The sequence below is a fragment of the Episyrphus balteatus genome, chromosome 1, assembly GCF_945859705.1.
Source record: "Episyrphus balteatus chromosome 1, idEpiBalt1.1, whole genome shotgun sequence".
In the NCBI taxonomy this organism is placed as follows: Eukaryota; Metazoa; Arthropoda; class Insecta; order Diptera; family Syrphidae; genus Episyrphus; species Episyrphus balteatus.
In genome coordinates this window covers 159,151,462-159,167,641 of record NC_079134.1, presented here as the reverse complement: position 1 = coordinate 159,167,641, position 16,180 = coordinate 159,151,462, and the positions used below count along the sequence as shown (strand labels likewise).

Genomic DNA, 16,180 nt, shown 5'->3' with positions numbered 1-16,180 from the left:
ATTAATTCAATTTAAGACAGTAACAATATGTGTTATTTGACATCTAACAGGCGTTACGTGAAAGAACCCACATTGTCCTGTATTATTTTTTCATTTATTTGATCTATCTCAGGTTGCAAATGTGTAACTATGTGAGGTTATGAAAGGCTAAGAGTTCGCAAAGAAAAAAATCCTTCGTCCTAAAATAAAAAAAAAAAATCACTAAAGTTCAGGTAAATCAATACATCCACCTAACAGTTAGTCAAAGTTGACCAGTCCACAATGAGATTAAATTGGCCATTAAAACAGCAGTAAATTGGTAAGATAATATCGTTAAGCAAATCAGAGAGATGGATACTGTTGCTTCTGCTCTGGGAAATGAGAAAATTGTTGATATTGATTTTTTATTTTTTTTTTTATACAGTGTCTCTTTTTTCGTGATTTTATTCTTTTTTCTCTCCGAAATATGCTTAGTTAGTTTTTTATTAAAAAAAATTAACACAAAGTTTTTTGAAAAAACTTTTTACTTTTTTAACTTTTTGAAGCAAAAAAATCAATAAGATAAAAAAAAAGAAATTTAAAAGATAAAGTTTTCATATATTGTTTGTTTTACTTCTTACATCGTGATGCTGAGAAAACTTTTAAATGAACCAAATTGCTAGTCTCAAATAAATTTTTGGAAAAAAATTGCTATAACGAAAACTTTAGTCTCACAATGTTAGTTATGATGAGCATCATAACCAAAAATTTGGCATTTAAAGACTATCAAATGTTCCTGGAATTCATATATAGAGTGTTTATTTAACTGCATTCAAGAGCATTCAAGAACATTTACGTCAAACACGTTTACATGAAAAACGCTGCCAATCATATATGGAAGGAAGTACAATATTTCTGAGAAACAGTTTGAGGGACTTTTGGTATATCTATATTAGTTTGAAAATACAACAAAACTGAGTTTTGGAGGAATTTCCCAAAAATATAAAATAATTTTGAATAACAAAATTTCCATAGAAGTGGAAAGAGAAGAGTGGAATTCTGTTTGTCTGTTTGCGGTTTTTTTTTCTGCCCTTTTAAGAATTTATTGGACTTTCTAACCGACTTCTAAAAAGGAGTAGGTTATATATTCGATAATTCTTTTTATATTCGAAAACTGTTGCCTGCATTTCGTCCAGTTCGGACTAATAGAATCCGTGAAAAAAAAAAATATTAATACAAGTTTCGTTCCAGAGAAGTCGGTTTTTTATAGAACCATATTGACTTTTTCATACGCAACAGATGAAATTTTCAAAAAACTTAAAATAAAAGCAGTTTGTTAGGTTTTTTTTTATCAAACTTTTATATTGAACCCATTTCACGGGGTATTGATTTCTAAACTGCTTTTTTTTTTGTAGTCATTACTAGCTCAAATGAATTTTGGCTCAATTCCATGGTGCCATGGTTTTAGCAATAATTGTAATAATATTTTTTTTTCAATTCTGTAACCTTTTAAAGCCCTGAAGATATTTGCCAATTTTTAAAATTTTTATCAACTTTCAGTATATTTAGACCAGGGTCGATAATTTTTGAAACCAAAAAAAATCATAGTAGAATGAAACCCATTGGACAATAAGGTGAATATGATAAAAATTAAAGGAAAAATAAATTACGGGCGAGCCGAGTTCGGGAAGTGGGTGGGTTGAGGTTTTAATGGTAAAAAATGGTATATCTCGATTTCCTGCAAAACTACAAGTCCTATGGAAAAAAGTTGTATGACAAAGTTGTAAGTAATGAAAAGATCTACAACTTTTATTTTAACAATGTTTTCACATAACCTCAAAATTTATGTGAAAAATTCAAAAAACCGAGTTTTTGGTTTTTTATTTTTATCTTTTTCAAAAACAAAAATTTTTCGACGAAATTTGGTGAAAACTTACCTTATTATAAATTCACCTGTCAAAATATCAGCTTTTTTCAAAAAGTTGGTGGGCATTTCGTTTGTTAAAATGTCTATTTTCTGATGGTGTAAAAAATTTACATTTTAGTATACTATAGAACATGTTTTAGTAAAATGCAAAAAATGAAAAAAAGCTGGAATTCGAAAAATTTTTTTATCATTGTTTACAATTTTGGCCTATTTATTCAAATTTACACTTTAATTACTCAAAAAACGTAGGATATCATGTAATATTGATTAATGTTACGGTTTTTGAGTAATTTAAGTGTAAATTTTAATAAATAGTCTAAAATTTTAAATAATGATAAAAAATTTCGAATTCAAGCTTTTTGCTTTTACCGAGAACATGTACTATGGTATACTAATGTAAATGTTTGTTTACACTATTGGAAAGTTAAGATTTTAACGAACAAAATACCCACCGATTTTTTGAAAAAAGCTGATATTTTGACACGTGAATTTTCGATTGAAAATTATTGTGTTTTTTTGGTATTAAGTAAAAAAAAAGGTTAAAAAATAAATATTTTAAATCAAATAAATTACAGTGTATTTGGGATATAATAAGGTAAGTTTTCAATAAATTTCGTAGAAAAATTTTTGTTTTTGAAAAAGATAAAAATAAAAACCAAAAACTCGGTTTTTTTAATTTTTCACATAAATTTTGAGGTTATGTGAAAAAATTGTTGATGCAAAAGTTGTAGATCTTTTTATTACCTACATTTTTGTCATACAATTTTTTTCTATAGGATTTGTAGTTTTGCCGGAAATCGAGATATACCATTTTTTACCATTAAAAACTCAACCCACCCACTTCCCGAACTCGGCTCGCCCGTAATTTATTTTTAATTTAATTTTCATCATATTCACCTCCTTTTCCTACTATGATTTTTTTGTACTTTTTAATGTTTTTGAAGGCATCGGCACTGGTCTAATTACCAAATTTTAAAGTAAAATGTTTCAAAACGAAATTTTTTATGAAAACTTTGAAAATTAAGTCGAAACAGTTAAACATAAATGTATATCTAAACTAAGAACATGGGAAAAGGTACGATACAGTAAAATGTAGGTACCTACTCAAATCAATATTGAATAATTTTGACTTGGTGCAATTTATGCAGCAATTAGTTTGGCCTTGGCAATAAATTTCCATTTAAAATTAAAGCCTTCCGATTAAAAAAATAAATTTTTTCTTTCGTGTTATTTTTTCTAAATTTTCCCTCAAAACCTTTAATTAAAAAGTTTGAAGCAACTCGCTTAGCAGTAGTTTAGACTGCATTCTGCATCTCGAGATAGAGGCAAACAAACAGACAGAATTGCGGGACTTACTGGAGGGATTTTCTTCAATTCTGGTAGTTAGCAGAGAAGAAATTGAAATTTTTTTCTAACACCAAAACTAACGTTACCTCAAAATTTGTTGTTGAACCGCGTAAAATCCGATAACAATTCAAAATTAAATAAGTCACCTTAATTTGATTTTGCAAAATTATTAACGAAAATAAAATAACTAAATTATTACTTTAAACAAACGTTAACAAACCTCGAATGCATTTCGAAACCCTTTTGTTTCATCATCAGCATTGCACTACTGAAGCTGTGGCTGCAGCTGCGGCTATTGATTGAAGCGCGAGATAAGAATCGATGGGTAAACGTTACCTGCCATATAACAAAATTCGAAAAAATATTTTTTTTCAAAAATGAAAAATATGAACATTTCCTACAAGACTTACACGATTTGAAAGAAATTTTTTATAAAAAAGTGTTTGAGTAACAGTAAAGTTTTGAAAAATTCTCAAAAAAACACATTTTTTAATTTTTAAAAAATGTTTCAAAATTTTTTATTTTTGAAAAGTCAAATTTTTGAAAAATTCCAAATTTCATTTTAAAGTGTTAGTTAATGGTTTCTTTAAAATGGCATATCAAATTTTTTTTTTTAAATGTTGGAAAATTTTTATATATGTACATAAATTATATTTAAAAAAAACGGCTCAAACGATTTTCAAACTATTTTTTTCTAAAAATTCCTCTTCATAGAAGAAATCTTAAAAACTAGCAAGAAAAATTTTTTTACAATAATTGCACCGGCACACAAAATAAAAAAAGTGTCATGTACCAGGAACCAGACCTATCTTTCTATAATTTGGGCACGATGAATCCGAATTTCAAGTCCGTTTGGCCCTGTCACCCTCCAGTTTTGAGTAAAATGCAAAAAACTCAAATAAAGGAAGTTTTTTGCCTCTTTTGGGGTCTTTTTTACATTTTTCTCAAACTGGATGGTGACCGGGCAAAACGGACTTGAAATTCGAATTCAGAGGGTCCAAAAACATATAGAAAGATAGGTCTTGTTCCTGGTACATACAACTTTTTTTTTGGTGTGCTGGAACTGTCGCGAAATGTCGCTTTCATCCCTGGCAAAAAAAAACCCAAAAATGTCATAAAAATCCAAACAAAATGCAGTCACAGCTCAAAACTGGAGGGTGACCGGGCCAAACGGACTTGAAATTCGGATTCAGCGTGCCTAAAAACATATAGAAAGATAGGTCTGGTTCCTGGTACATGGCATTTTTTTACTTGCGATATAGGTACTATAGGGCAAGTTTAGGATTCGTAAAAAAAATCGAACTCGAGATAACAATTTTAAAAATTTTCAAAAAACGCATTTTTGGTTTTTTAAAAAATATTTCAAAATTTTTTTTTGAAAAATCAATTTTTTTAAAACGGATCAATGAAAAATTTTGAAATTTAGTTTTTATGTGTAAATTAATTATTTCTTCAAAATGGCATACCAACTTTTTTTTTGAAAAATGTTAAAAAATTTTTATACATAAAAAATTATTTTTTTAAAAAACGGCTCCTACAATTTTCGAAAATTTTTTTCTAAAAATACCTTTTTATACAAGAAATAAAATGGCATATTTGTTTTTTGTTTTAAGATAATTTAAAACGGAGTTTAATTAATTATAAAAACAGATTTAATTTTTTTATACTACTTATAAAATTTCTTCAAAATATCAAATTTTAAATTTCTTGAATAAAAAGCTTTAACATTATAGTTACTTTAAGCATAAGAGCAAGTACGTCCGACCCCAGTCGTGCAATTTATTTATTTTGTGTGCCGGTGTTATTGATTTCTGTCAAACAAAAAGTCAACTTATAATCTTTGAACAACAACAAAAACTTGAAAGTCCTACCATCAAGAGTTAAAGCTGTTTGCCAAATCAGAAGGTGCCCTTTAAACTTTCTCAACCATAATTTTTCGAAGCAAACTGAGTTATTTCTTAATGTTTTAAAAGTTTTAAAATGTTTAACAAGTCAAGAAATTCAGTTACTTAAAATTATTATGACAACTCAAATAAAAGTATTGGCTATATCTAAACCGAAAGATATGTTGCCTCAGGCAACATAGTGGTAGAGAGACAGACGTGTTTCAAAGAAATAACTTTTCCTTTGTAGAGTTTTTGCTGATACACTTCTTTAAACAGTATTTAATTCCAATTAAAAATAAAAACAACTTTGTCGCATGAAGCAGTATATTCTCACGACCCATATCATCAATCTGAACCTGATGAAATCGCTTTTATTTAATCTTTAAATAAATCACTCTCTCTCATTTACTCTTGTTTGAACAATATCTCCATGTCACGACTATAAATATTCATGCTATTCACACTATTTCTATCCACTAGAAACAGTGTGTTTTTTCCTCATTTTTTTTTTTTTTGTATTTTTTTCTAAACGATTAATTTGCTTACCACTAAGTTTCCACTTCCACCCCATTGATTCGACACGAATCTCCTTAGCGTCAAAATTAACACATATAAAAAAGCGCATTTCATAAAATATAATAGCATCTTAAGTTTCATTCAATTTTCTAACACACATTTTTTTTTTGTCTTTTGTTTTTTTATACTTTTTTTTTTATACAAAATCTCACAAAAGAGCAAGTATAGAGAAGAAAAAATTACCATTTTTCTCTATGAATAAAGAAAGAAAATATAAAAAAAAGACAAATTGCATCTTAAAGCAAAATGTGCGGCTTTGATTTGAAGAAAAAAAAGTATAATATGTTCCTCATACTCGCCGGATATTGAATACTTTACTCACCCTGTATAAAATTCTATGTATATTAAAGCTCATATCCTTACACAATTTCATAAGGAAAAATATATAAACAGTAAAAAAAAAAAAAAACTAGTTGAATGAGCTTTTTCGCATAGATGAAGAAGATTGGTTAAATACTTGCATGGGAACGGGAACTCGCATACTCCCAAGCAGGGATGTTACAGTAGCTATAACAAAATTATCAATTTCCGGGGGTAAGCAAATTAATTGCTTATTAAATAAAAAATTAGTTAAATAAAGGGAAAGTCTTCAATGAAAAAAAAAAAAACTATTTCTTAAATGAAAATAAGCTATAAAAAAGTACACAACTTGGTTTCATTTATGAAGATGCATTTTTGGAATAAAAGATTCAGAATCGTTGTTGCAAATTTTTGAAAAAAAAAACTTTAAATTTATTCGGTATGTCATTTTGTAGTAATTAAAACTAAAATTACAAAAAATTAAAGGTCCCGTCATCAAAAAATGATTTTCTAAAAATACAATTTTCAGAAAATTCTATTAAAACATCAAAAAATTTAATTTTTTGAAAGTTTGATTTGTATTAAATCTATAAAAAAGGTTTTGAATACGAAATTTTTGGCGAAAGTCGAAAATTAAAATTAAAGTTTGATTGGAGTAAATGTTAATAATGATATTAAAAAAAATACCTTTTTCATCAAAAAACAGAACTTATTAAGAAATGAGTACCTACTTTAGGTTTCCTTTTAAAAAAATGGCTTTTTGGGTCTTATTACAGAATTTACTACCTTTTTGCAAAAAACAAACTTTTGCCCAAAACTATTTTATGAAGTATCTTTTCTTGGTTTTTAACCCAAATGTTACGTTAAGGGGAAATTTCATTAGGGTAAGATTAACCCATCAATTTTTGTTTCTAAAAAAAAAACACACTTTTAACCATGATACCTATTCTTTTTCAGCTTTTAAAGAATCTTAACCGTTGTAGTTTTAAATGAAGGTAATACAAATGTCTAAAACTTTTGCTACAATTTATTTTTCAAAAAGAAAATTCAAATAAAAGGAGATAATGACAAATACAAGAAAACAAGCAAATCACACTTTGATGCGTTTGAAAAAAGCCAACATATATTTGAGGCGTTCAGGTTAAATCCACCTCTCTACAAGTTGGATGTTTTAAGGTCTTAAAGATTAAGTGTTTCGTTTTAACTTTATCCCTCTGTCGGCACACGGGTGCGAATTTGGCAGGACAAAAATAAAAAAATTACGATTTTTCAAAAAAGTGTTCACAAAAAAGGCTCTTTATAAGGGTGAAAATATTTTATTTCGGAATTGTGAATACAATATTCGAATTCCTCGGAATATTCTACATCAATTTCATATTTGATTCTCTTTAAAATATTGTGACCGAAAAAAGTTCCAGCGACATGAAAAAGTATAAACCAAATTCGCACCCGTGTGCCTATCACGTCACAAAAAAGAGGTGTGCCTACAGAGGGTTATAGTAGAATCAAAGAAAGAAATTTCGGAGGTATCTGTGAATCATTTTTTTTTTTAAGTTCGTTTTCTCAAAGTTCTGTATAATAAACAAATTTCAAATGGACTTGACCCATTATTATTCTGAACGTCTCATTTTTAACCAAAGCGATTATCGAAAAAAGTTATTTCACACATATTGGAAATTAAATTATTTTCCAATTTTTTAAACATGGTATAGCTTTGACATGGTAAGGACGCTGAATTGTAAATATCGCCCAAGGCAGCATCCGTCTACGTGATAGATGTTAGATAACAGTTATTGGGGCTGTTATTTTAAGCACTGTGTTGAGATGGTGAATTTTTACTATCAAGGTAGCAGTCGCCTGATAGCTTAAGTTCCAGCGTACATTAAGCATCGTAAAACCAGAAAGGAGCCACGATGTGCAGGGCCTGAAACGAGTTTGTCAGTGGAAACATGAAAGGCTGAACTTTGCATCGATACACCTGTGCCAAGTATCATTATGTCCCGTTCTCGTTAAGCCCTGTCAATTCGGTTTCGTATTCATTGACTATTTCTGAGTTCCCATCAATAGCTTTCATAGATCCCATCACTCAAAAAATTTCATGTGTAAATAGTACTAATAACTGCGTACATTCTACGAATTTTATTCGTGGTTTTCAGCCACGAATATTATTCGTAAAATGCACGTTTATTAGTACTTTTACCAATATTTTATTAGTATTCGTAGAAAATCATGCGTATATTGTACGAATACTATTAGTAGATTTACATTCCCATTCGTAGATTGTACGAATAATTTGTAGTATTTACTAATGCTTTTCTGATTCATTCGTACATTTTACAGTAGTATTCGTATATTGTACGAATAGCATTGTAATATTTACGAATGGCTTTACTAATAATTCGTACATTATACAGTGCTATTCGTATATTGTACGAATGTTATTCATTGTAGAACTTTCAGCCATTGAATTTTGTTCTTGAAATTTCCTGAAATATGAATTGTTGAAATAATTACCCAAGCAAAACTGTAGGTACTTCAAACTATAAAAATATATTGCATTAATTTTTCACATTTATAAAAATATAATGAAGGTTTTTTTGATCTTGAATATTATACCACATATATTCCACGGTGTTCATATTCTGTGTTATGGAAGGCCACTGAAAATATACAAACAATTAACATTGAAAATTGCTCGAAAAAATGTCTATACTTACAATAAATATTTTTAGAAAAGCACCAGTAACTTTGAAGTGATATGGGCCGCCATTTGCCATTGGTAAAGCTGATTGTTGATAAATTCCCTATGCCAATCTTGAAAGAATATTCTAAAACGAAAAGTCAGAAAATAAGTTATGATTAATGAAATAACCTGTATATTATGTTATTATAACACTTGCGTTTCATACACCTATGCCATAAAGTATAATGATTTAATAAATTTTAAACAAAAATTACTCACCTGGTTTTTGTTGTAATTGTAGTTGTTCAGTCGTTCCTCGGTTTTGTAAATACTTCATGTATAGATAGTAAAATTTACGTTAAACAATGATTTACACCACTGCTTAACTACAAGCACTTTTTCGAAACTGAACGAAAGTAAACTATTTTTACAAACTCTGTATTTCTTAAATATATTTATTTTATGAAATTATATTTTCCATTTAATATAAATGTTCTGCCATCGACGACGCGCGTATTCCAACTAACATTTTGTATGGTATTTAGGAATGGAAAACGTTTAACAAATAACGGAAATAACGGATATTTCGGTTTAAAAATCAACGAATTATTCGTATATTCTACGAATAATGCGTACAGGCACCTTACGAATAAATTTCTCTACGAATATTAGTATTTACTTAGTAAATAGTACGAATTTATTAGTAAATACTACGAATACAATGCAAGAAATTACGAATGCATTCGTACGAAGAATTTACGAATGTTATTTTATTAGTTATATGTACGCAATAATTCGTACAATGTACTAATAAAAGTTGTTTAATTTTTGTTTACGAATAAAATTAGTACATTGAACGAATAAATTCGTGGATATTACTACAGTTATTCGTAAAATTTTACTAATGCATTCGTAAATTTTCTACTGCACGAATACTGCGTGTATTTTACGAATATGAGTACAATGCACGAATATTTTTGTTACGATTGCCATTCGTAGCCGTTTTACTAATAAATTTTTTGAGTGATGGATTATTTAGCAATAACGATTTAACTATATTTTTATTGAACACTTATTATACAGGGTGTCCCACAGTCACCGCCCCAAACGAAAACCATGCATTCCTGAGGTCATTTTAAGTCGAAAAACTCAAGAGGTAATTTTCTCGTTTTCGTCCCGTTTTCGAGTTATGACGGTTTTTATGATTTTTGCTTTCCATTCCCTTAAATGGCTTTATCTTTGCCAAAATACGTCTGTTTTGAAAGATTTTTTTTATAACCAATCAAGAATTTGTTACAGTAGGTCTAAACACTGAAATCAAATCCACTATGTTTCAAAGATCAAAACTTGATTAACATTTTAATTTTTGCACAAAATGATTTTATTTTAGTTATGGAGTTGGGTAGTTTCGGAGTTTGATAGTCGTCCCTCTCAGATGTATTTACAAAATTTAATCCTCAATACTCCACCGTATAACAACCCTGTCTACTCAAAGTGCTCCTTGGAATCCTATCACCATCATCGACCTTTAAAATGAACTCATCCGGTAGCTGCACTCGCTACAAACTCCACCATCTCACAACTTTCAACATTCGCAGAAGAGGAAGTTTCTATACGAAAAAATAAATAAAAATGGCGCGTGAAAAATTCATCTCTGTTTTACTCTCTTACTTTGATTTTTTTTGTTTTTCTTTCAATTAGCTAATTAATGGCGGTCAAGTAGGATATAAAAAAGTAGGATGTTGAAAGAACAATAGCAACTTCTACCACTAACCGCCAACAACTATGTATCGCTGTAGGACATAATTTCCATGATAAATTGTCTTTTGCTCATTGTTCGTTTCATTATGCAGTTATCCAACAGCACCCACACACTTTTCATTATATTCATATAGTGCCTATACCATAACTATCACTCTATCTCTTGTACAATATTTTTTAGGGTCGATAGCACATTCAACTTTCAGCAAATAGATCACCACAAAACTTATGCAAATCAACCCCCCAACCACCCCCCTCTTTCCACCCCTCTCTCAAAAAAAAAGTGTGTCTCAAATAAAAACACTGTAACGAGGTTATATTCCTTCGTTCATCACTCACTTAACTTTATAACGGTTTTACTCTATTCATTTAAACAGAAAAAAAAATGATAGAAAGAAAAAGCTTTCACCAGGCCTCGCCATAGATACAAATTTATATTTTTATGGCAAAAGTTCTAAACAATTGAAAAATATTGTAATTTTTTGTTCTTCCATATCGTGTGTCGTGTCCTCCCTCTAGGTCGGGTCTTTCTTTTGGTATGGTGAAGGTGATAGATAGATTTAGGGCTCGTGTGTTTTTGGGTATGATTTTTTGTCACATTGTGAAGAAGCCTAAAGGCTTCTGGGTGTTCATTGTGTTCAAGGAACAAAAAAAAAAGCTCAAAATGTAAGCTCTCTCTTTTGAATCCTCTCTCTCCCTGCATTAAGAGCGAGGATATAATTGGAACGAAACTATACGAGAGAGAGAGAGTGGAAAAAGTCACACACAAAAATATATTTTTATAGCATCCCCAGTTTTTGGATGGTTGGTTGGTTGAATTTTATTCAAAGGATTCTTCAATAGTCCTTACGGGGTACGCTTTGTAAAATGAACCACAAAAAAAACCGAGCCAGTCGCCCTCTTTCTTTTTGCAATCGCGTTCTAATTTTCTTCTAAATACAACAAAAAAAAATATATATATATATCCCTGTTTTATAGTCAGCCCTTTTTTTGTTTGTGTTTTTATTTCTCGTTGTTCGAAAATCAAATCAAACAATTTTTGAAAAATCTGTAAACGAGTGTGAATCGAATGCCGGTTTTTTAAAAAAAAGTTCTAAAAATCCAAAATGAAATCTTAAAAAAAAAATGTGAAAACAAAAATTTCGTACCCCAAACTTGTGTATATATAATTTTTGTTGAGTGTGTTGAAAAAAAAAAAATATCCTAAATATCGTATTGAAGTGAAGAATTTTTGGGATTTTTTGTTTGTTTCCTGTTTGAAAGGATAAAAGGATACAAAAATAATGTTAAAATACAATCTTTTGCCATTTTGGTGTGTACCTAGACGCAGTGTTATACTTCGATGAGGAGTATTTTTTCTTGCATTTAAAAATTTTTTACTCACCTCTGTGCTGTGTACATAAAGCCAGTAGTGTGACAGACTTTTTTTTTTTTTTTGTATAGCTCTGGCTGTATGCATTTCTGAAAATCAATAAAATGTGGTTGCAGAAAACTTAATTTAAAATTTTTTTTTTATTTTTGAATTTTTTATGTTAAATGGGAATGACCACTATAAAGTTTTTTGTATTTATTTTTTTAAATTAACACTTTAAAGTGTCTGGGGGATGAGGTTGTGGGCAAGACTTTTTTTTGTTTGTTTGGATGTTTTTTGTGAAAGAAAAACATGGTCTTTTATTTTGAAGTCTTGATAGATGAAAGACTTAATAAGGACCTCAAATTTTTGCAGTTTCTGTATACCAACATTACATCTTTGTTTCTAGGGGGAATGTTGGTATATTTTTAGGATAAATACTGCAGTTCCTGTGTTACTTTTAGAACCTTTAATAAAATATTCTTAGATATCCTAAAAGAGAGAGAGCTGAGAAAATTATAATAGAAAAAAGGTTTTGAAAAGAGTTCAACAGTAGAACACTAAGTTTTTTGACAATGAACTGTTTTTGTTTGGTATCAAAAAAGGTTCAAACAAAAGAGTTCTTTTGTTCCTTGCTGCAGGGTTTACACTAATTTGCTAAAAAAAAAAAACTCTAACACACACACACACTGACAAACTTTCATGTTGAGAGATGCAAAAATATATTTTTGTCTGCATTAGTGCGCGTGTGTCTGTTTGTCTGGTATTGTGTGTTTGCCTTTATTACTTCAAAACTGGCTCTTGTGGTCTTTCAACTTAGCTTTAACTTTTTTTTGTACCTATACAAATTTTCATGAAGAAAAATTTATGAATAACCAAAAACCATTGAGGTTTAAATTAATGGATGTAAATTTATTATAACCCAACTCTTATTTATGATTGATTGATGAATTTGAAGTGCAATTTTATTGAAAGAAAAAAAAAATATTTTCAATATTGGGAATTTTTTTTAAGGAATTCCGTTGGACTTTTTGGCTTCATATTGTTTGACTTTTTTCGTATACCTATGTAATACTGTTATAACCATGTTTTCTGAAATGCGTGGGATAGGGATACTTTTTGTAAATGTAATAGGAGGACTTTCCCTCGGGCTCATAGTTCTTTGAAATTTTTCTTCTTTTTCGGTTACTTACTATTTTTAATAGAATTCTTTTATTTGTGTGATTCTTCAGAAAATACTTTTCTGTATTTCACAAAAAAAAACTTAGGATTTCATTTTTGTGCAAAAATTCTACAAATAGAAGAACTTTTAACTAAAGTAACTTTTATGAAGTGAACTTTGAGAAGTCTTGGGGTTTTAATAGGATTTTTGTTTAGAAAATGTTCAAATGCAACAATTCAGATCAGTAAGTCCATAAGACTTGGAACTATTTTTCAAGAGATCCAAAATTGTTGTATATTCAGCGAACTGAATTGGATTTGAATTGCGACTGGTACCCCAACTCCTTTTTCTAAATTGATTTCTGTCCAGATTTGTCCAATTTTGCACTTTATGGGCAAAGTTTCGATCATTTTGTATTCTCATTCTAGGACTAAGTTAAAACTTTTAGGACTGTATCACAAGCAGATTTTCTTTTTAAAAAAAACCAAAGGGTTTAAACTTAATTAATTTCTGCACAAGTTCTCATGAACAACTCATGAGAAGACAGTTCATCATAAGATACATTTCATAGAGTTAAACAATAAAAACAAAACCAATCAGAGAGTACCCCTTCCCAAAAGATGAACTGGAAATTAATTTGTTCCAATGGAAATCTTTTGATGACCTTTATCATGATTTGTTCATGATGAGTTGTCTTATGATGATTTGTGTTGTGATATGTTGGGTTGATTTGGTTCTTACCGACTTTTGAAAAAATGCAAGCCTCTATCTACGCCATCAGGAAAGACATTTGTAACGTTACGAAAATAGTCGTTAATCTTGGTTTAAGAAGTTTTGGTGGAAACTTACGGTACATAAAATCTTGAACTACCTCAAGGTAAGGTTTTTCTCATAGTTTCCAGAACTGAACGAAATTGAAATAAGACCACACTGCAGGCCCCAGATTTCCAAAACAAAAAGAATTATCAAAATTGGTTGACTCAGTCCAAAGTTATGAGGTGACAAACATAAAAATAAAGAAAATACCTCCTCCTTTTTGGAAGTCGGTAAAAAGCCTTTAACTAATATTTTCAAAATTGCATTATGCCTACCAAGGTTATCCCTCGGTTACATTGGAAATCACCTACACCTGCGCACCATCGTGTACAGTTTTGGACATGAGATGTTTGTAATTCAGCTTCCTCCAGTTCTTCCCAACATGCGCCAAATTTTTCTTGACTGTTCTGCGCCATGAGTTTTTCGATATTTCGATTCTTTAATCTTCTTGAGCAGATCTAATCAAGGATACACTTTACTATGATACGCGTGGAGGCTTTGTCCATTCCTCGCAAAAGGCAGTAGCTATGAAAACTTTTTAAGGAGGTGGCTGGGAAACGAACCGTCGCGGAGAACATTGCTACTTTCGACATTCGACATAAACAAATTCAATGCATTCTTGACCCGGGCACAGAAATTCTGTATTTGACAACTTTGAAAACAAAAATCAAAGCATTTTCTTTTTCTACGAAGGGTACACTTATTTATGAGAATCAACAAGAACGAATACCAACATTTTTTTCATCATTTTTGTCCATTGATAATCCGATTTAATAATGTTAAAAATCGTGTGCCCTCAATGAATCCTTAAAACTTAGGAAAAACAAAGATTTAATTTTCTCGAGATGTTAGGAGATCCTTTTTCTGAGTAAACTTACTCAACTAGTCAACTTAGAAGAAGATAACGTACAGTTCATCATTTTATCACAGTTTTCTGAAATTTTCGAAAGAAATTTCCCACGCAGAAAAATTTAAGTAGGTCAACGTAGCCTAAGGATCATATTTAATAACTGATGAGATAGAATCATGCAAAAAAGGCTAAGAAATACTGCTTAGTCTCCTTAATAAGATTTGACTATGACCAGTTTATCAAAATGACTGTCATCCCAGAACTATGCAATACAAAAATTCAATTTCCCCAATTTTCTAAAAACTCTATTCTTGAAATTATTGTAAACGAAGCAAATAACATTAAGTTAATGTTCCAATTTCAATTTCCTTGAAATGATTCTATAGCACTCTCAATCTGGAAAAGAAAAAAACTCAAAACTACATGCAGTTTTCAACTATAAACCAAAAGTACAATTGTTCGTTAAAAATTATTCCATTTTTGCGTGCATGAATGTGTGGTACTTAACCAAAGCAGAGATTCCTTTTTTATTGTATTCCAACAATTTTTATATTCTTCTTTCTTCTTCCACATAACCAATACCAACCATTCCATTAAACTATGAAATTTAAGTACAGTTGCAGTTCCTACTGGTACCTATATATGAATAGTTGAATAATTCACCCGTATATACACACTTGTACGCTATTTATATGTATACTCTCGTAACCAACTCATGATGATATTTTTGCTTTTGATTCTCGACACAGGATATGGCAAAAAAAAAAGGAAAAAAAAATTAATGACGTTCACATTGCTCATTAAAGCAAATGGTCCATGTGTCTGGGATTGTCCTTATTTGTATGGTCTGAGCTAATAGATATAATCAACCGTTTTAATACTTCCAGACAGTGTAAAAGAAGAAGAAGAAAAATAATCATTGATTGTAGGGAAAAGAGGAACAAAAAACAAAGGAAAAATATAAATTTACAATTTCTATAAGGTCCTTTTGGTTTTTTCTGCTTTTTATGTATTATATTCCATGAGGCATGTGTGTAATTGTGTAATCGTAAAATTAAATATTGATTTGCGTTGGTGTTCATGACTGATGCGGTTTTCTAACACTTAGCTCAGCTGGAAATAAATCATGCCAATTACATCGTTTGAAGTTGAAAATTTATTATTTGAGTGTTAACCGCATGTTTTTCAGATTTTTTTTTTTTTTTTATAAAATCAGTAAAAGTCCAATAACCTTGTCGCCTTGTCAAAGAAAGCTATTATAAAAAAAATTGTTTAAAATTACATTTTATTCTACATTTTGTGATATTAACCTTTGATTGCAAGAATTTCGAAGCTTAGAACCATTTCGGAAAACACAATTCAATAAAAACGCATAATTTTTTGTTTCAAAATTCGGAAATTCTTCATGATTTTGTTTTTAGAAAACTCACGTAATTCCATAAAATGAAAATTTTACTGAAACATTTCGTTCACTTTATCAGGATCTGTACCTCTCCTCAACCAATAAGCTTTTCCATCCAGCTCTATCCTTACCGATCTGCTTCCAGTGTTTCTTTCGCAACA

At 29.8% G+C, this 16,180-nt stretch overlaps 1 protein-coding gene and 1 long non-coding RNA gene across 5 annotated transcripts in view; one reads left to right on the top strand and one right to left on the bottom strand.

Annotated features, from left to right (window-relative positions):
- LOC129921327 (potassium voltage-gated channel subfamily H member 2) overlaps nt 1–16,180 on the top strand; it is a 333,339-nt gene that overhangs the window by 194,642 nt on the left and 122,517 nt on the right. The window lies entirely within an intron of this gene.
- On the bottom strand, nt 8,551–9,073 carry LOC129921335 (uncharacterized). Its single transcript, XR_008773500.1, has 3 exons — nt 8,957–9,073; nt 8,712–8,822; nt 8,551–8,654 (listed from the first exon to the last, which is right to left on the bottom strand). It is a non-coding gene; the product is annotated as an uncharacterized LOC129921335 (long non-coding RNA).